Source organism: Manis pentadactyla, chromosome 2 (assembly GCF_030020395.1).
Source record: "Manis pentadactyla isolate mManPen7 chromosome 2, mManPen7.hap1, whole genome shotgun sequence".
Lineage (NCBI taxonomy): Eukaryota > Metazoa > Chordata > Mammalia > Pholidota > Manidae > Manis > Manis pentadactyla.
This window is the reverse complement of record NC_080020.1, coordinates 57,631,878-57,653,059: the sequence shown is the minus strand read 5'-3', so window position 1 is coordinate 57,653,059 and position 21,182 is coordinate 57,631,878. Positions and strand designations below refer to the sequence as shown.

Here is a 21,182-nt window from a genome sequence, read left to right as displayed (position 1 = left end):
AACACAGCTATAAGGAAGAAGAGAAATATGACAACATTCAAATTAATAAATTCTATTCACCATGAAATATGACTAATTGATGGAAGATGTAACCACCAGAGTGGGTGAAGATATGTGAACCAAATATACTGACACAATGCCAGTATCCATAGTGCTTAAAAATACTCATGATAAAATAACAGATCAGATAAACACAGTAAAATATCCAAATAAATATATCCCTTAGTAATTTGGGAAATGCTAATTAATATGCAAATGAATATAGCTTCCATCTATGAAGAAGGCTAAATTGAAAAGTCTGACAATACCCTGTGCTGACAAGCAGCAGAGCAACAGGACAAACTATTGCTGCAGTAGCATCATTTGTATTAAACTGAGCATTGAAACAACCCAAATAGTCAATGATAATATTGTGCATGTCCTTATAATGGAATGACATTAACTAAAGGCAATTGTGTAACTACATGTTAAAAAGTAGATGGATTTCAAAATGAAAATTTGAGTGAAAGAAGCTAAACAGAAAATAATATACTTTGTCTGATTGCATTTCTTCAGTTAACAGACAAACTTTTCTATAATACTGAGGTACATGGTGGACTTAGGTAAAGTAGAAAGAATACCAAGAGAATGAGTACCATAAAAATAAGAGCAATTTCCTTTACATGGAGAGTGGTGGAGAAATCTGATTGATGTACAAGATAGCCACAGCACCTGGATTGTTGGCAATATTAAGCATGCTGACCAAGGTTGAGACTTTACAAGTACTTATTTTGTGATAACTTGTAAACTGTCTTTTTAAACTTCAGTTGTTATATTTACATTAAAACATTTAGACCTTTATCACATTGGTCTATTTCTCAAAGAATAATGGAGAATTTCTAGGCCAATTCAGAAGATGTAGTAATGGTGTAGATGGGTAGATAATACCTAATAATTAAAATCAGAATGTCTGTTTCCCAAACTCTTTGACTTCCATATCCACATTGTGCAAAATGCCTAATATCAATTTGTATTTATTAGGATGGCTCATTTTAGATTACTTTTGTGCTGGCCAACTCAGCAACCTACTAGAAGAGCATCTGACTCTCTGAGCTTTCAAGTTAATTACAAAAATTAGTAAGAAAATGAAAAAAAAACAACACACAAAAACAGCCAGAACCAACAATATGCTTCAGTGTTCTTTGACGAGCACCCTTAACATCATGTATACACATATTCCTTGTATAATTGATAAAATCAAATTCCTATAATCCCTTGGGTTATTGTTCTCTTCTTTCTCTGATTCTGCATTTTGCCTTGCTTTAACTATCAGAGAAATAGTATGTGCCTTGTTTTAAGGGGATTACTAGCTTTCCCCTAGAAAAGACAGTACCCCCTTCAATAGGCAAACTGAGATCTGTTTTGGAAGGTTCAACAAGTCATTCCAACTGTTAATGTTAATCTATCCTGATCAAAATTTTAATGTCTCATAAGATTTTGGGGGTTGTGACAGAGTCAACATTAGAATTTGATTTAATCATTTATAATTATATAATAAAAAGAAATATTTATCCCATGATCAAAAGAGTTCCTGAGATTTTATTAATGATTTGAGGTTAAATTTTTGAGATGTGTGTTAAAAACTTTCAGCATCCTTTCATTCATTTTTTTTATCCATCTGTTCATCCACTCATCCACTATTACAGTATTGCCCTCAACAACCACCTCACCTCCTGATTTTGTGATTTCTAATAGCTGTTCTAACCAGGATTCCTGCCTGGCTTTAATAGGTACCCTGTTTGTACATCTGAGATGTTTCACCAGGGGCAGAGTGGCTGCTCAGTCACAGGACTGCTGGCACAGGGAAGGGGTGGAGAGGGAACACCCATTCTCTCCTTCCCCCCACTCCTGGTATATAATTGGCCAGGTGCCCACCAGTCAGCAGGGGCCCACCCACACAGCTCCTCCCTGTGCAGGAGAGGGGCCTAGTAGTGTGGTGGAGAGGGAGGGCTAGAGAAAGCTTTGGAGCAGCGGGAGAGGGGGTCCCAACCCGTGTGAGCAAGAAGAGAGACCAAGCCTCAAAAATAAATCCTTTAATTCCCAACTTCTTGCCCTTGCCTTAATTTGGTGTCATTACATTCATAGGGAGCTGCCCCAGACTACAACCCCAAAGTTACATTCTGAGGCCACACATTTTCAGATAATCTAAGACAAAACATGGTTAATTGTTTCAGTACTAGTATGAGAGGATAGCAAGTTCAGTTTTCAATACCTGTGACTCATGGGAAGATTCTTCATGACACTGCCATAACATGACTCAGTTCAGAGAGACTGCTATCCCTAAACGTAGCTAGTGGGACAAAATTCCCCAAAGAAAACTGCCCCAGTGAGAATATAGGTCATAATCCCATTGTTTGCTTCTGCGGTTCTGGTAGACGAACAAAAACACATACAGTAGAATAGAGACAGTTCCTCAAAGGAACTGATGTTGAGCAAGTAAATAAGAGATGCTTCGTCTATTAGGGAATAAAGAAGCATATATTCAAATTCCAGTTTTGTTTGTAGTCGGTTGATTGTGAATAAACTACACAGGATGATTGCATCCAAACCCATAGTACAAAGACAAGTCTCCACAAGCTGATGTTTATACTTCCTTCCTGCTCTAAGATTCTGTCAGGTCCAGTGGTAATTAACTGGCATTTACATATGTTGGTGGAACTAATTTCCCTTAATCAGGCTTAAAGTCAAACGGATGCTATTACTTCTTCTCACTCTTTTTCTCCTATGAAAGCATATAATTCTGAAATGAAACTAAACTGGAAAAATGTGGATTTACTACTTCATAGTCCATTGTTGACCTTGTGACACACTTAAAATTGCTTTCTCTGAAAGCATGGAGGCTGTATAGACTAGGAAGGGGTCAGCTCTAACTCTATGTGAAAAATCTCAATGCTTTAAAAAATTTCCCCTTTAGTTTTCAGACAAAAGTTTTATCAGAATTGGGCTTATAGATATGTTCATATATAATATGTAAAATTTTATATAGACTTTGTTTGTTGCAGTATTTTATTACTTAATCAGTGTTTATACTCATATGGCATGTACTTAAAAGCTACAAAAGTAATTTAACTTATATCCATTTGTATTAGTGAATTTCAATCCTTATTGAGGAGTAAAGGAGATGTTTATGTATTGTCCAAACAATTCTAAGCACTTTATACTGTATCTTTTCTAAAATTTAATTTTAAGACAGCGTGTTTAAACTGCTACTTTTTGTAATCATTGCATCTTATTAGAGATCAGTATCTTCACTCTATTACCTTATTGGTTACATTCATTAGTGTTATATAAAACTTCACATAAAATTAACTAAGAATTAAAAGTACAGCTAAGAATATACTCATGATCTGTATGAGGGGATTCACTATCACCGTAATCCCTACTGTGGTTATTTTTCTTGGTTCTTGGGTCTCTCAACCATAGACATTTTCATTTTAGAGAGAATAAATCTGCTCCTCTGGGCTCTGGTCCCCTGAGTGCCCAGCCATGATATATTATTGATTTTTCTTGACCAAGTGGTACCTGTCCACCCTGTGCACAGCAGCAGACCTAGGACCTCTAGGGTTCTTATGTAATACATGATAAGCATTTCCCAGGAAGCTCACATACCCATCTGCTGTATTCCTTTCATGGGGGATTTGGAACTAAGATTAAAAGAGCCATTTTTTCAAACTGATAAATATGCTCTCCACTGCTGACTTTTGGAATTAGCCAAGATTCTTTGTTACAATCTTCTTCACTGGAGGAAGTGTCAGAGGAATTGTCTAACATGGCTCTACTAACAGCATAACTGATTTGTTAGGAGAGTTCCCATTCCTCTCATCTGCCTTAAAAGAAGCAGTGCAGATAGATTTTTCTCACCACACCTCCAGCATGCTTCCGAGAGATCTATCCATACAGTCATCACCTTTGTAACTCCCAGGTGAGAGAAATCCAATTCACTTTCAGCACAAGTGCTTTCTAAAATGGGTTCTAATTATTGTTTATCCCAGTACACCTGAAGGCTTGCCCACCAGAAGGGCAATCTGTGCCAGTGGCTTCTGTGCGTTTCAACAAGAGTGTCATCTCCTGTTCTGTAAAGTCTTCTATTTCCTGTTTACGCCATTTCTCATTTTTTCACTAATTCTTGTGACAAAGAAAACTGTTGTTGCAGTTTCATCTCTTACAATTTAAGAAAGAACAGTAGGTCAGCAAAAGCTCTGTAGCCCTGCAAAAAAATGGGCCACAGTCAGAAGACAAAATATGCTTTAAATTTGACTGTCACCCACTTTTAGCCATACATTACCCCTGAAACTTAAAAACATTTAAATTCAACTAACCCATTTCGAATAAGTTGTTTATGTAGATGTTACAATAGTCAAATTTACAAAAACTTACACTTTTGAAGCAATTAACTCTCAACTGTCCCCATCTGCCAACATACCTTTCTTTGAAGCTACAGCTCACAGTCTACAAAAGCAATACACTCATAGAAAGGCACATAAAGCAACTATTTCCTGATTTACATTTGGTTATTTCAGGATTTCTAAGTTAAAAACATTTCTTAAGTCAATGTTTTTGTGCACATATCATTTTCTATATTTGCAAATACAACTGTAGAATAAACTCCCAGAAATGGGACTGGAGAGACAAAGGGCATATTTTAAATTTTGAACAATGCTGTCAAATTGACTCACCTGAAGTTTCTGTCAATTCTACAGTATATAACATACATATATATATATACACACAAACATACACACAGACTGTATATAGTCTTACAAAGCATTTTTTTTTGCAGTGATACAAAAATTATGATGTATTACATTAGTTTTCTATTGATTATAGGGGCAAGTCATCAAGAAGACATGACCCCCAGTTGACCCATGAGCTGGACCCCCACAACCTAAGGCTCCTCACCCCTTCCCCTGTCCTTGGAATGTGGGTTGTTCTGCCTGTCTTCCCCACTCCCAGAGGCTGCCTCAAGGTTGGAGCCTTGAGATAGTGATGTGGCTATGAGACCATCTGGACAATCTCAGACCAATGACTGAGCCCGTTAAAGCTTCTTTCCATACAATCTTTTAGGATTGGGCAGGTTGTCATGGAAATCTGCTCATCTTAACTTGCCACCACCCAAGACAAGCTGAATGTTAACTTCTGTTTGCTTATTAGACCCGCCACCTACCAACTTGGAGTGGCCTGCCAACTCGTCTCTCCCTACCCTGTAGGCACAAGGCCAGTTTCAGATTATACCTGGGAAGCTCCCCAGGACCTTACAGATCAACACTGATGCTTTAACTAATTTCCACAAATTTAGGTGCTTAAAACAACAAAAACTTACAGTTCTGTAGTTCAGAAGTCCAAGCCAGGTCTCACTGGGCTAAAAGAAAAATCAAGGTTTCAGCAGAAGAGCATTCCTTTCTGGAGGTGCTGAAGCATAATCAGTTTCCTTGCCCTTTCCAGCTTCTGAAGGAGGCAGGCCCACATTCCTTGACTGCTGGCTCCCTGCCTCCAACCTCTGTACCAGGGCAGCATTCTCTCTCTCTGTGCCTTCCTGTGAGGAGTCACACCTTCCTTCAGTAGTCATATCTTCCTGTGACTAGCTCTTTCACCTCCCTCTTCTACTTCTAAGTAGTTTTGCATTTAAATTGTATCATCTGGATAATCTGCTACTTTAAAGACAACTGAGCAGGGACATTTGAACCTGAATGCCTCTTTGCCATGAAACTGAATGTATTCACAGGTGTTGGGGCACAGGGTATTCGTAACACATATATAATAGCTCTAATTTCCATTTATCTTATTTTAAATGAAATTGATCACCACCCTTTTAAGAAACATTTTGATTTGTACTGATTGTCTAAGGAAAAAACAGTACCCCATATATTTAATTATTTTATTTTTAATGTTTTATAAAAGTAGAAGTATAAGATTATTCACTAAATAAAAATAATCTTCAGGAGGCAGGGAGGTATATTTCATCTGGTCTTAAAATGAGAAATCTGGCCAAAGATTTTAATAAAAATGTCTTGAATATATTACTTTTTCAAATATCAACTAGGAAGTTGTTTTAGTGTACTTTCTTTCATGTTTATTAAATAAGACGCATTTGCCTGATCATTTATGAGCTTTTCAAAGTTGCCTTAGTTCCTAAATTTAAAGAAAATAACTTCTCTGCTGTTGTTCTCCCCATAAAATCTGGGAAAGGCAAATTCTACTTCTAGTGAACTATATCAGATTCAGCTAATTTCTTCCATCCTGGCTTTCAGGGGGTGGCAAGGAAGGACTGAGGAACAGCTGAAAATAACAACTATACTTCCAGTGAGCTTTAATATTTGCTTTTAAGTAAACCACCTGAGAATGAATTCCAATGAAAGTATGAAACATAATACAGACATGCTGTTTGTATTATATATGTTTCAATAATATATCAGAATATTAAAATAGTGACAACTGATGATATAGTTTTTTTTAGGTTCATACCTGGTGCATATGAAAGGTATGCACAAAGAAAAATATATGCACATTAAACTTTATGTAATTCTGTAAACTACAAGTCCACAGCTAGTCTAATGAAAAACATATTATTTTTGTGGGGAAATTTTAGGGGGATAAATATGGGCTAGCATCAGCTTAGGGAATACAAAAGTATGACAATTTTCATAGCTTGTTATGAAAACAAACAAAAACATGGTGTGTAAAATACTAGTAAGACATATTTCATCCATATAAGTACTTACATATTTTATAGTCTTTGCAGTTCTGTCTATTCCTCATTGTAAACGTGGAAATTAAAAACACATTTTGTAATGTATAATGTCTTCATTAATGCAAATATTTTAAATAAGGATAAAACATTTCTTTAGTCATTGGACTAATAACTTTCTGTTCCTTTTAATTTGAAGACATTTAGAATAAAATATCACATACTTGGTTAATAGCAAATTCAGAAGATTCTTTTACTAGCCAAACTAATTTCCTATTCTCTTGGTACTATAAGAACATTTCCCTTTGATTTATACCTCTAATATAAAATTGCAATGCTCAAATATTATAATAAGTAGAATCCAAAATCACATTACAGAATACAACTATAAAAGGGACTGCCAGTATTAATGGTTTTTGATTAAGTGCAATTAATTTTATATTGTTTAAAACAGCTTACCAGTTTTGACTGGTTTCAGTTTGACTACATTTCATCTTAGATTTATTTTCTTAATTTTTTTCTGTCAGAAAACCAAAGTTTAAAAACAGAAATTATTTTTTAAAATATGATTATTTCACTGTCTAAGTTAATCTTTGGTTCATGTGAGGTACCATTAATCCAGACAATCAGAAACTAGAGTGTATTTTGTAAGGTTAACACAATGAATAGTGCCAGGAAGAGTTGATAGAGTTAAATCTACCTATAAAACCACATAGAAAAGCTTAATTATATCCTCTTCTATCTCTGTCAGTGTTTTGCTAATGCCTTTATCAATTTTCATAATAAACTCCACATTTTATTACTATTATTTTTATAACACAAAAAGGGGAATTTTCAAGCATTTGATCTACAACATTGGGCATAAAGATCACAAAGGAATTGTCTTGCTATTAGTGTGCCCTTGCAAGATAAATTTAAAATACTGGCAGAACTCTGAAAAAGTGGGATGACAGGCAGTACATACAGAGCACGATATTTTCAATTAGTATTTTAATTATGCTTTGTGAAATCTAGTGATACTTTTTTATTTCTTAAAAATAAACGAGGTAAATCTCATCAGAATTATTTACTCCTATGGATAGCAATTTATATGATAAACCACTTTGATCTACAATTGCACTGCAAAAACCCAATTGTCTCATGCTGTTCATGGAAGTCAAATAATAGGACACAGACTGTGATGCTATTAAAGCAATTCAATAACAGAATATTAGGATGTCTACTAACAGATCACAAGTGAGTACCAGAATTTTATATGATGCTGGTAGAATGTTGTAACACTGTAGTGTTTCCTTTTGTTTTACTGTTTAGGCAGTAAATAATATTACTAATGCAATTGTGTTTCTATGAGTAGAACACTAACCCCAGATCACAGTATTGCCTTTTTCATACTGAAATGAAAATTTTTCCTATTTTGGAAATGGCTTGATACTTGTGCATGTTTTTTAAACTGTAAACATTTTGGTATATTTGCATTTGTTACATTTGGACAACTTATTGTTAAAAAAAGTTAAGTAGAGCAATATTGTCATAAATGAACTTATTTACTTTATATGGCCATGAAAATTTTCTCTCTGAAAACAAGTTGTCTATCATCTTACTCATCAGAAAACTCTCCTTTACTTTTCATCCAGTTCAACACCAGAGAGTCATTTAACACAAAACTTTCTGATTTTAAATATGAAGTAACTGAGCCATTAATATTCAATTATTTTTCAAAAATCAAACTCAGTTATTGAACCTGTACTAAAGAATAAATTCTAAACTACTATTTAACCATTAGGACAAAGTCATTATTTCTTTTTGATGGTACAGAAATATGTCTGTGATGCTTAGATTATGATATATAGTATCAATTCTAAAGAATTTGGTATCGATCAAATTCATAGTCAAATTCATTACTGTGGATAATGGAGTGAGTATAGAAAACTAAATAATTGTGGGATTTTTCTTTTTGGTGGATAGGTGCATTCTTGGAATAATAATTTGAAAAAAGACATAAATACGTGTTAAATGAGATACAATGTATTCTAGACGCATTGCATTCCATTGGAAGAAGATAATAAAGTTAGCTCAATAGGTATGGTAGAAAGTTGTCACTTCTGGCATCCACAATCTTCTACAAAGAATAGCCTTTGGTCATTTTGAACACTATCAGCACTTTTCCCCTGATAAAATTCATGAGCAACTAGACAGACAAGCTTCTGAAAATAGACTGGGACAGTTGTCATAATTTTAACAAAAGCTTAATGAAACTTAAAACTATCTCGCACATCCAGATGGACTAAGGTTATATTAGAATACTTGCTGTTTCTGTAGTTACTTCAATCTATGCTGCTGGCTTCCATAGAAACAGTATGTCAGCATGACATGCCTTGTAGCAATGTAAGATTTCTGTCGAAATGGAGTGTTTACCAATGAATCTTTTGGACTCCTCAAAAATAAATGTGGTAATTATCTAATGTGATTTTTATCACTCATAAAATGCTCAAGAAATTTCCTTTCACACAGCAGTATCTAGAGCTGCTTGCCTCCTTCTACATGTTTCCTGTGTATGCAATACATCATGTTTTTGGCTGGCATATGACCATGTACCAGAGTAACCTAAGCCACACTTGCACAGTTTCCCAGGTCTCTCTATGCAGGAATATAACTCAAAAGCCTAAGCCAAGTTTTCTATTCTATATACATAATGATAAATATGCTCTCCTGCTGGGGGCCATTTTCACAGCTTCCTCTCCAATAATTAAATGACTACCAGTAAGCATATTGCCCATAGAACTTAGAGAATCAAAACATTCTTTTTAATACTGCTTTTAGCAAAAATTATTTTATCATTTTTCTTAACATCTTAAATTTATTACTTATTAAGGGAAAGGTTATTTTTTAGCAGTTTAATCCTCTTTACATAGTTAATTAGCATCAAATGCTTCTATCTTCTGGGGCAAATTTTTTGGAGCATAAAGCTTTTGGTGTGTCTATAGGTACATGATAAATTTTGGTTAAGGAAATGACATTTATAAAATTAGTATCTTTCCTGTAGACCATTTTTGAATGGGAAAAACGGTCTGAATCAGTTTATCAATCTGAAATATGTATTTTAAGAATTAAAAGATTATATTTTTCTTGAAGTAGCATGTGATGAAATCACATCTTGCAACAAACAGAAATTATATTTTCCATATTGTCTTGCCAAAGAGTTATCCTGTATACATGCAGTGATCTTGTGCACATTCACACAAGAATGAACCTAAGAAACATTGTGAGACAGCTATTAAATAAATGAAAGCCTTTGTCTCAGACACTTGGGGAGGAGAAAATATTTTAAACGATTAAAACAAATTTTAAACTAAAAAATTAAGACGAGAAAATGTCTGGGGAGTTCTAAGAAGATTTAAACATTCATATGAAAAAAACACAATGGGATCTAGAGAGTCAGATACTTGGTGTGGTAAATGTTCACTTGACATGGTGCTTAACTGCAAATAATGGATACTTCCAAGGGAATCAAATAAATGTTTTGAATCATCAAGAACCAGATAGACAGATAAGAAAGAGAACTTGGTAAAGAAACCTCAGTTCTCAGGAGGGAGGCAGCCTTAACTTAAAGAAGTACTCTAGGTTCCAACAACTAATTTGCTTTTAACTTACTAATTTTACATAATGTACATTGTGTAATATCTAAAAAAAAAGGACTGTTAAATCTTAAATGACTATTTGAATACTATATGCCAGTAAATTGCATCAGAGCAGTAGAAATAGAACAAAATAAAGAAGTAAAGAAATCCCAAAGAGGAAACAATTCTGTTTAAATTTAAATAGTGACAGTAGTGACCAAGGGCACAACATGGGCCTCTTATGAAGCTATCATGGGTATTTTATCCCCCATACAGAGAATGTAACTGGGGTATTACTTGATAATTTTATACTCATATTCTTATACTCATATACTTATATTTAAAATATTGAGTTATAAAAAACAAAGAAATATGATTTTTAACTTGCCAAATTCAAATATGAATCAGTGATTTCTCATATGATCTTCTCAGTAAGTAGATCCTTTCCTTTTTCTTGTGTAGGCCTTCTACATTTAAATATTCTTTAATTTTAAACACTTAGATTTTAAGACTTGTTTGCTAAATGTATTCTTTCCTATTCCAAATACTGATTTTAAAATGTAAATATTTTTTGTTATTTTCTACACAATTTTACATGTTCGCAACCCTATTGTTGTATTTTAATAATAGGTTGTACCAACCCTGATTTCAAGCAATGCTGAGAAATTGCAAAGTACACTATGTACTATAAAGATCTTCAAGCACATTTTGCATATCTCAAAGAGCAATATTCTAGACATAGCTATGGGAAAGAATATCTACCTATATTTATATAGGATCATATTCTTATGATCATTCAAAATTCATCTTAGCAAGATCTTTTTTCCTGGCAATCCTTTAAAATGCTTTTATTGGAAAGTCTATGGGTTCTCCGCTATCTTCACGAAGCTAAGGAGAAAGGCTTGTCACTTTTTTTTTAATGGCGTAGAATTCTCATCATCCTTTAAAGTAAAAGAAAGAAAAGTGTTCAAGTTTGACTTTTTAGTTGCCACACTTCTTTCTTCAGATTCTCCTCAATCACTAAAAGGTTGGAAAATAGTAGGAAATTTCAGAGTTGCACAGGCACATGAATCAAGTCTTCAAACTTAATGGTGAAATAGTATTGTGTATGAATCTAGGTGCTCTGATGAAGGGTTATTTTCAGTAAATGTTGAAAGGTTGACAGTAGTTGCTTTGTAGATGTGGAAAAACCATGTTGATACCAATCATATAAAATCGCTCATATAATGGGAGGATTTTTTTTTTAAAGAAAGAATTTCTTTGGAGTACAGATTTTAAGTCAGGGAATACAGTTCCTGGAAAGTTCATATGAAGTTACAGTTGACTCAAGTTTAAAATGTCAGAAAGGAGAATAAAGTAATACAAATATATGCTCTCCTTGTGTTCATCATTGCATATTTTTCTTTCTATTTGTTACTCTATTTTGCTCCTATGAGAAAGATAATAGTCTGAGAATTAAGTAGCTGAGCATCAGTCTATAGATATACACTCTTACATTGGTGTATCTAAAGTAGTCTGACTCACAAATCAACCTGAGACTATAAATTTGCTAAGATTATGATACCAAATCAAACTCCTTTTAGAAAAGATAGCATTAAAAGCATTGTTATTTGGGGGAAAAATAGATGTACTTTGTAACTGAATTCTATATTCTCTAAGAGACGGAGTGAATTAGTTCACTGAAAGAAGTGACCCTGGGTTTTTCGAGAATGATCAGTCAGTCATTCGGTGGTCTGAGTGTTCCTGTTTGTTTTCCGTCTTCACTCAGGACAGGGCTTGGGGGATGACATGAAGTGGTGACAGAAAAGTGATGACATAAAAGATGGAAAGAGGAGGAGACTGAAAGTGAAAGAGAAGTGTTTAAATGTAAAGTGAAAGTGTTGTCTTTAAGGCCTATCATTAATGACTACTATAAAAGTTCTTTGAAATAAACCAGTTGGAATCCATTATTTTTCCTTTGCCTTAAGTATAACTACATATTTCTTAAACTTTGTATTATACTTAATTAAAAATATATGTACATTTTTCCCTTTCAAACAAATATTTTTTGCTGAAATAAGTTATATTCTAGTATTTTTAAAGAAAAAAATAATTATACTGAATTAAAGTGATACTTCTCTTTAGCTTTTCCATATTTAAAAAAAATTACTCCATTAAAAAAATTATCCTAGAGGAAATGACAGCTAACAATTCTGCATTTTTCCTTCTTTAAACATTAGCCTAATTAAATACAATTAATTTAGGTTTGAATACTAGCTTTATGTCAACAGAATCATACTGAATCATCCCTCAACCTCCTTTAGTAACATAATACAAAACCTTGGAATTTTCCATGCAGTTATGAGTTCCATCGCGTTTTCTAATTTGTGACCTAATTTCAAATGATAATTTTTTTTTTTTGTATCTCAAGTTAGTAAATGTCTGGCAAACCTATTTATCTCCTTGCTTGTCGACCTCTGTCCTTAGATATACTACAGGCTACTCAATGCCAATAACTGGATGTTCCTCAAACTCTTCCTGACCCATACATTCCTTTAGTATTCCCTAATAATATATAAGGAACTACTGATTTACTCAGGGCTAAAATCTTGCTGTTTTCCCTGACGTATCAATATTTTTCTGTAACCATCACCCTGGATATAATCCATCACATTCTATTAATGAGTCTATTATTCATAAGATTATAACATTTCAAAACTCTCCTATCAATTTAGTGAAGCTCTTTTCCCACTGGCAATAAATTAACTGACAGGCCTTCACCTTTATCTACTTCTGTAGTTCAGATCTGATTATTCCTCACCATGGTTCTCAAGCTAAAAATCTAGTCCATCTAGCCCAGGGTACCCATTCTTCAAAATAGTTAGCAATAACAGGATCACAGATATGCAGTATCAGGATAGGATGACCCCTGAGAGACATTTTCCAAATTGTAATTCATACCCAATACTTAAGACACTATTTGATTTTATCAACTGTTAACCTTCTATATACCTAGTTTACATCTGTTCTCAGAGTAATTGAAAGAAGTCCTAAGCTATCATCCATAAACATCTCATGTCTACATATAAGTGCAGCAGTAAAGCTTGTAGTTTAATGTTCTTATGATATATAAAAAACATGGAAATAATCTGAATCAAAAAAAATACTATTTAAAAAACAATTACACTTTTTGCTGTGAATCTAAACACAAACATTGGAAAAATGGTATCAAATTAGTCAAAGGGAAATGTTTCACTTTTCTTGGGCAAAGGAAAATATAAGTCTGCCTCCATGTTTTTGGCATGACCAGAATTATAAGGGTTCAGTAGTGTGTTATATATAAGCATATTCCCCAGTGTGCACAGAAGTCCTGCTTGATCTGTAGCTTTTTTCTGGCCACTGTCATCTCTCATATTCTTGGCTTGTGATTTGTGCTCCAACATAATGATCTACAGATTCCTGAACAATCACACATTTGCATATCAGGGTGCTTGCACCACTATTTAGAGCATAGACCTTCTGTTTTTCTCCTACTCATGTATCCAGACTTAGATTAGAGATTACATCCTTCTTAAAATCAGATTTTGGCCTTGATATCCTTCCCATGTATTCCTCTGTATATTGCAATCATAGTATAGTGAACAATGCTTCTCTTCATGATGGCCTAATTTGTTAGATTCTTTAAGAGTTATTAAGGTATGGTCTGGGTTTTAGATATTTTGTTGAAAGACGGCATTCCAAATAGTAGACACATCATAAACTGCACTGCAGAAGTGAGAATATGTAAAGAATGTGCCCACTTTTTCAAGTGAGCAGGAGTGTTTTAGAGTCCCAGGAAGATTAAGATGTGATGAGTCACGAGAGTGAACTCACATGATTAGAAAAATGATTTTTAAAAATTTGAGGTTCCTACACAGCAGCCATGATTCAATACACTAGAAAATGACCATTGTAGATATTTTAAAGGCAGTATCATAAAAATATTTTTTAATTAAAATAATCAAGGATCATTGCATAGATTGAGCAACATGGACATAAGTTGATGCAATGGACTGCAAAATAATACAGACTGGTTATACTATTAAGATTTACAGAAAAGCAGAAGAGGAACATTTGAGATGTACTTCAAATAATAACAACAACAACACATTGTTCCAGAAAAGGGGTCTGGCGATGGTTAAAAAAGGGGGTAACTACTGCAAGATGATCAGTTTGCTGTCCCTCTGAATCAAGTGGACTCTGTCCTTTGGAACAAGGTTTGCCCGGGAAAGGGAATTGATACCTTGCATCATCAGTTGGTATTGTCCTTCCTGTGTAACCTGGGGTTGGTATTGACCTTGATTTGTGGTTATTTTTATAAGCCTACTCAACTAGTTTAGGCTCTAATTCCCACAGACCATGGAAAAAGCAAAGAAAAATGGGGAGAGGCCAAAGTATCATTCTTGAACTAATAACTGTAAGCCTTTTATCTTTCATATATTCTATCTTTAAATTATTATACTTTAAATTGGATATAGATAGATATATAAATCTAAAAACATGAGGATTGTTTTGAACAACATTGAGTGATAAAGCTAATTGTTTAAAGACTGTTCTAAAAGGTTTAAGTTTCTCCTGTTATTAAAAATTAGTTTTTCTATAAAATCAGTCAAAACTATTGTTAACATTCAAGGCCAATGTCTTTTATAAGCTATTATTTTGCTAATGGAGCTTCTTTAAATGCCTAAGAGTAGAATAGTGATCTGATAAAAGTTCAAAAATTGTTATATAATCTATTTTTTAATAAACAGGTTCACTTATCAATTATACAATGTTAAAATGTAAATACACTGCAATTTATATGAAAGGAAAATATTTACTCCCTGATTTTTGTGGATGATGAAAGTGACTTGATTTTCAGATGCTTATTAGTCTAAAAAACTGAAAATACATGCTGATCTTCTATAAACCTTTCTATTTTCACATTTCAATATACGAATGAGGGCTAATCATCTGGTAGTAAATGTCTAATCAGTTTGGTATTTTTTTCCCCTATTTTCTTAACTCTTTCTGATATCTGCATGAAGAGCAAATGAAAATTGATCTATAACTTATTTGGTTTTCAACCTTAAGGATATTATCCAAATCTTCCTCTTAAGTTGCTAATTTTTGCATCTCAATTTCCAATGAATAAAAGCATCTTTGCCCATCCAGTCTTTTTAATATCCTTAGTCTTTTTGTTCTTTTATTTCATAGCTGCTTCTAATCAGTGAACAATTGCTAGCTGTTAATAGTGGATGTGTTTTCAATTAATAATCATAATGATTATACTTTTCTTATGTGTAAAGCAAGATTAAAGTTTTAAAATTGCCTTAAGAAAAGCAATATATACATTAAATATATAGGAACATTGATTGTCATTAAGTTTAATCATTTCTTTACATGAAATTACCACATACAAAATTCTAAAACATGATGGCAAATGCATCTTCATGAAGTTTCATTAAACAAATATGTTTATTCTATTCTCAAATTTCTCTCAGAAACATATAATGTAAGAATTTTAAAAATTCATTAGAAAATGAAAAGCTGATATACTAATAAAATATTCTTTAATCTTATTTTAAATCAAAGCCTTGCTCATTCATGTTGAATATGTAGATATAACATAGAATTCAAAATTCTGGAAAGAAAAACAGAAAAGTCTTGGACTTCTATTTTTGATGAAAACAGAATAACAGAATGAGATTTACCTTTCTTCTCCCCCAAAAAGAGACCACATATACATAATAAGACATGGTTTTCAACACATTGGACACTAAGCAATGAGTGGCAGTAATATCAGGAAGACAAAAACAAGAAAAGTTTTAAAACTGTCTCAATTTACTGCCAGGAAAGAGCTTCCAGTCCCCATAATAGGGTGAGTGACATCATGTGAACTTGAACTGAAGAGTTAAGAAGATGTAGCTATGGGACCAGAGAGGTCAAGGTAGCAGAAGTTCACAGAACAGTGTGCAAATAGAAGAGAGCGGTACAGAAAGAGAGCTTCCAAAATCTCATGATGGTCTCCCTCAAGGCATCAGCTAAGGAATATTAGCACATTTATACTCATCACTGAGTAAAAACTACTAAATGATTAGAGATACCACACAGAATGAGTAGTTCCTTTTCCCAATTACCATAGTGGGAAATCTCATAATGATAGGGAATTGTGTGAAGTACTCAGAAGATTATGCCTCAACAGTGAAGGAAAATATTCCTATAAGGAATATTGCTTTAAAACTTAAAACCAGACACGAAAAAAGCAAAGTTCAAGAATATTTACAGGATTACAAAAGTATCTTGTTTCTCAGAACAAAGCAAAAGAATATAAGAATACAAAGAAATTCAGTTGCCAAGAATGTAAAAATTACATATATGACATCCAATCAAAAAACTGGCTTGTAAGGCAACAGCAAAAGCTGACTCATAATGAGAAAAATAAATCAGTTGAAACCAACACAGAAATTATGTACAGGATAGAATTAGAAGACAAGGATATTCAATTAATTATTATAACCTCATTCTGTAATATCAGGAAACTACAGAAAGGTTGAAAACATTAAATAAAGAGACTGGAAATATAAAAAAGACCCAAGTCAAATATTTGAAGATGAAAATGACAAACATCTAATATTTTTAAAAAATAGGATTAAGAGTAAGTTAGACAAAATTAATGAGCTGGAAGACATATGAATAAATGCAATCCAAATGAAACTCAAAGGAAAAAAAAGAATGAAAAAAATGGGCGCACTGTATGACCTGTTTCTAGTGGCATAATATACATGTAATAAGAGTCCTTGAAAAAATGATGTTATAAAAAATTTGAAGAAATATTTTTGAAATATTAAAACTGTTTTGTTTTTTGAATCTGTTTTAGGAAAAGCATATTTGATGCAAGTTATAAGTCCATAGATTCGAGCTCAGTGAAACACTACATAATAAATATAAAAAGAATTGCAACAAGGCACATTATAATAAAATGATTTAAAACCTATGATAATGGGTAAAAATTAAATCCATTGACAGAAAAGTGATATATATGTACAGAGGATCTAAACTAAGCATGACAGCAGAGTTCTTGTTGGAAAAAATACAAAGCAGGATACATTGGAGAAATGTCTCTATTCTGAAAAAATAGAAATTACCAGCCTAAAATTCGAGAAAAAGTGAAAATATCTTTCAAACACGAAGCAAATTAAAAGCTTTCAGACACAAAGAAGCAGAAATAGTTAATTACCAGAAGACCTGCGTTATTAGAAATATTGAATGAAACTCTTCAGGTAAAAGAAATATGATACTTGAACTGGTAATTACCTGGAAAAATATGCTTGTTCTTATTATTTACATCAGTTTATAGCTAATTGACTGTTAAAGGCAAAAATCATAACTATCCATTATGAGGTTTATAAAATATGTAACAGTAAACTGTACGATAGTCTTAGCGCAAGAGTCAGGATGGGAGTAATAAAAGTTGATACTTAACAAGGTCTTTATACTATACATGAAATGGTATAATATCACATGAAACTAAAATTGAGATGGTCAAGAAAATAAAGAGCTGCTGCCAGAGTGTAAATACATACATTGTTTCTGTCACTGAAATTCTTGATATTATAAAAATCAACTGAATTAAGCAGTGATGTAGTAAATTGACATTTTGGAGCAATTCCTTACCTCATCACACGCTAGTGTTTTGAGTATCACTATTTTAACTAATTGAGTTAACAAAGAAGGACTTTAAAATAAATACAATTAATGTGTTCAAGAAAATAAAAAGAAGGTGTAAAATATCAGTAGAGAATCAGAATATGGGGAATCCTCATTTTGCATGACCCTGTGCTAACTGAAACATGTGCATGTTAAATCATGTCCCTACTTTGTGTGGTTTCAGAGACTAGAGAGCTCTGCCAAGGAAAGAGGCAGTTCTGACATACAAGCGTTTCAGTAAACAATACTGTTTGAAATGAGGAACATCTGCATATAAAAATATGTTAAAATGAAAATTCTGAAGTGAACAATGTAATATATAAGATTATGAATTCAAGAGATGGACATTAAAAACTGAATAGACAGCCAATGATAGGGTTACTGAAAATGGAAGACAAGTCCATAGAAAAAATACAAACTGAAGCACAGGGACAAAAAAGAGAATATATATAAAAGATTACAGAGGGGATGTGTAGAACAGAGTAAAAGTTTTAACATATGTTGCATTGGAGTCACAGAAAAAGATAAAAGAGAACTGAGCAGAACATCAGTACAGATAGTAATGTCTGAGAAGTTTGCAAAATAGATGAATGCTGTCAAGAAGCTCTGTAGATCCCACCCAAGATAAAAACAAAGATGACAGCACGTAGGCACATCTAAAGGAGTATTTTACAAGCTGTACATCCTTAAAAGACTTGAAGTTACCAAAGTGGTTTTTTTTGTATATTACATATTGTATGCATGCTTAATGTATTAGAAATGAAGAAAAATATTCAAAATATGCACCTAATTCGTTTTTAAAATACCAATATGTCCATTATGTTAATGTAACAACATATATTTATAAAACATAACTATATTTTACAAAACAAAATATAATTAATGCTATAACTAACTGCTTTGCATTTTTGTAAATACCTTTCATACCTGGCTTTACTAGAAGACAGCTGGGCTATCATCTTTTCTTCCAAAATCAATCTGCTGCAATATGTTGTTTTGTTACAAGTATATGAAGAAAATTAGTGAGAAAATTGAGAACTGGATAAGGATACTCTTTTCAGATAAGTGGGAATATTTTTCTTTGATATATGAAAAAAAGTTGACAAGTGGTAGTGTTATGAAGATAGTCATAATATGGGATATGAAAGAGTATCAACAAACTTTTTGTATTCTGTTACATTCAAATTCACTGACCCAATTTGCACTCTGAATACCTCTTGTATCCATGCATTCTTCTTCTCACATCTAACCTTGACCACTTTGGAATAATTGCCAAAAACCAGAGACAAGGAGAAAATCTTAAAAACAGTCAGAAAAAACCCTTCTTTGGAAAAACAATATGGGAGAAAAGAGAAGACAGTATATTGATATCTTTAAAGTGTTGAAAGAAAATATAAAGTACATTCTTCAGCACAAGTAAAATAATTCCAGATGAAAACACAGAAGTGCACTAAGGACTGAAGAACATTGTGAAGCTTAAATTTTTGGGTAAACATAAATGAATACCGTTTAAAATATTAATAGTAATACTTTATATGGTTTCAAATACATGTTAATTAAAAAGCATGGCAAGACTGAAACAAAAGAAGTAAGGAAAGCCAATGGGGGTATTTTAAGTTTCTAGCATTGTTGGAAAGAGGCAGAAGAAATACTTCCATTACATTTTTATTACTCTCAAAATGTATATTATTGCCATAATGCAAGAATGCAGAATCTCTAAATTAATCACTAAAACAAACTGGAAAACATGAAGGGAAATAAAAAATCAACTGATTCCAAAGAAAGGAAAAAAAAAAGAGCCTTGAGACATGTATGTCAGATGAAAACCTATCATGAGATGATCAATATAAATACAAATATAACTGGATTAAACAGTCCAGGGTTTCATATATGAGGTCAAACCTAGAGGTTTCTGTTCTATTAACTAATTGTGATATTTGAGTCTTCTTTTTCCAAAAATAGGGCTTATTCATTATTTTGCTCTGTCTTATTTACACATTTCTATGTACATCAGAATATAAAGCTATTTCTAACATAAATATTATTGCTATGTTAAAAATGCCATGTTTGGTAACTGGAGAAATAACTCATATAGTAAAACAACTATAATACAAGACAGACTGTGTTAGATGCAGTGAAGTGTTTTTTTCTACATAGAGTTTGAGACCAATGGCATCGTATACAAAAAGGCTAGTGAGGTTAAAGGTACAACCATGCCTTGAAACAGAGCTCTTTTTTGCAACAAATGTTTTGGTCAGTTTTGGAAGCTGAAATTTTAATCTCTGAAAATATCTTTAAGTTAACTAGTGAAAAAATAAAATTAGTGTTCATTTCAGGAGAGTCTCAAATTTTGCTGCAAAGCCTAATCAAGCACTTCAATACAGCTTTTTTGTTACAGTTTCACATTTTGTGTATTGTCATACATTTCAGTAGCCACCCCTTATTCATCCTGATTATTTTTACCTCCTCTGAAACCAAACATGAAATGACATATGGTCAGCTGAATTTTCAATTTCAGTTGCAAACGTGCTTACAGAAACTTAAAAAAAAAATGCATCTTTCAGAGCAAATTAGAGCCAGAAAATCTTCCCCAAACCTGCTGCTAGTAAAAAATCACTTATAAAGATATCTCACTGCAAAAATGGCATACATACAGGTAAATCCCTTTTTATTTCCAATTTATTTTAAAAAATATATTGAAGTATAGTTGATATACAATATTATATTGGTTTCAAGTATAAAACACAGTGATTTAAGTTACACACATTATTAAATCATCACCCCAACTAATGCAATTACTATCTATGAACATAGAAAGATGTTACAGGAGTACTGACTGCATTCCCATGCTGCATTTCCATTCCCATGACCAACTTATGATTGAGATTTTGTGCTTCTTCATCCCCTTCACACACACCCCACCCACTCTAAGCTCTCTGCCATGGTAACCACCAGTCACCTCCCGAGATCTAAATAATACTTTATGAAATTGCCCTCACATCTGACAGCGTAAATAAACTCAATTAATTTTAAAATGTCTTTATTTTGATAGTCATATATTATTGATACTCAATAAGTGCTGTAAGAATTCAGTTAAATAGAAAAACTAACAAAACTGAAAACATAAAATTTCA

The 21,182-nt window shown here is 32.9% G+C and overlaps 1 pseudogene; it reads right to left on the bottom strand.

The window, feature by feature from the left end:
- Positions 1–3,312: 3,312 nt before the first annotated feature.
- LOC118913143 (protein BTG4-like) overlaps positions 3,313–21,182 on the bottom strand; it is a 32,225-nt pseudogene continuing 14,355 nt past the window's right edge.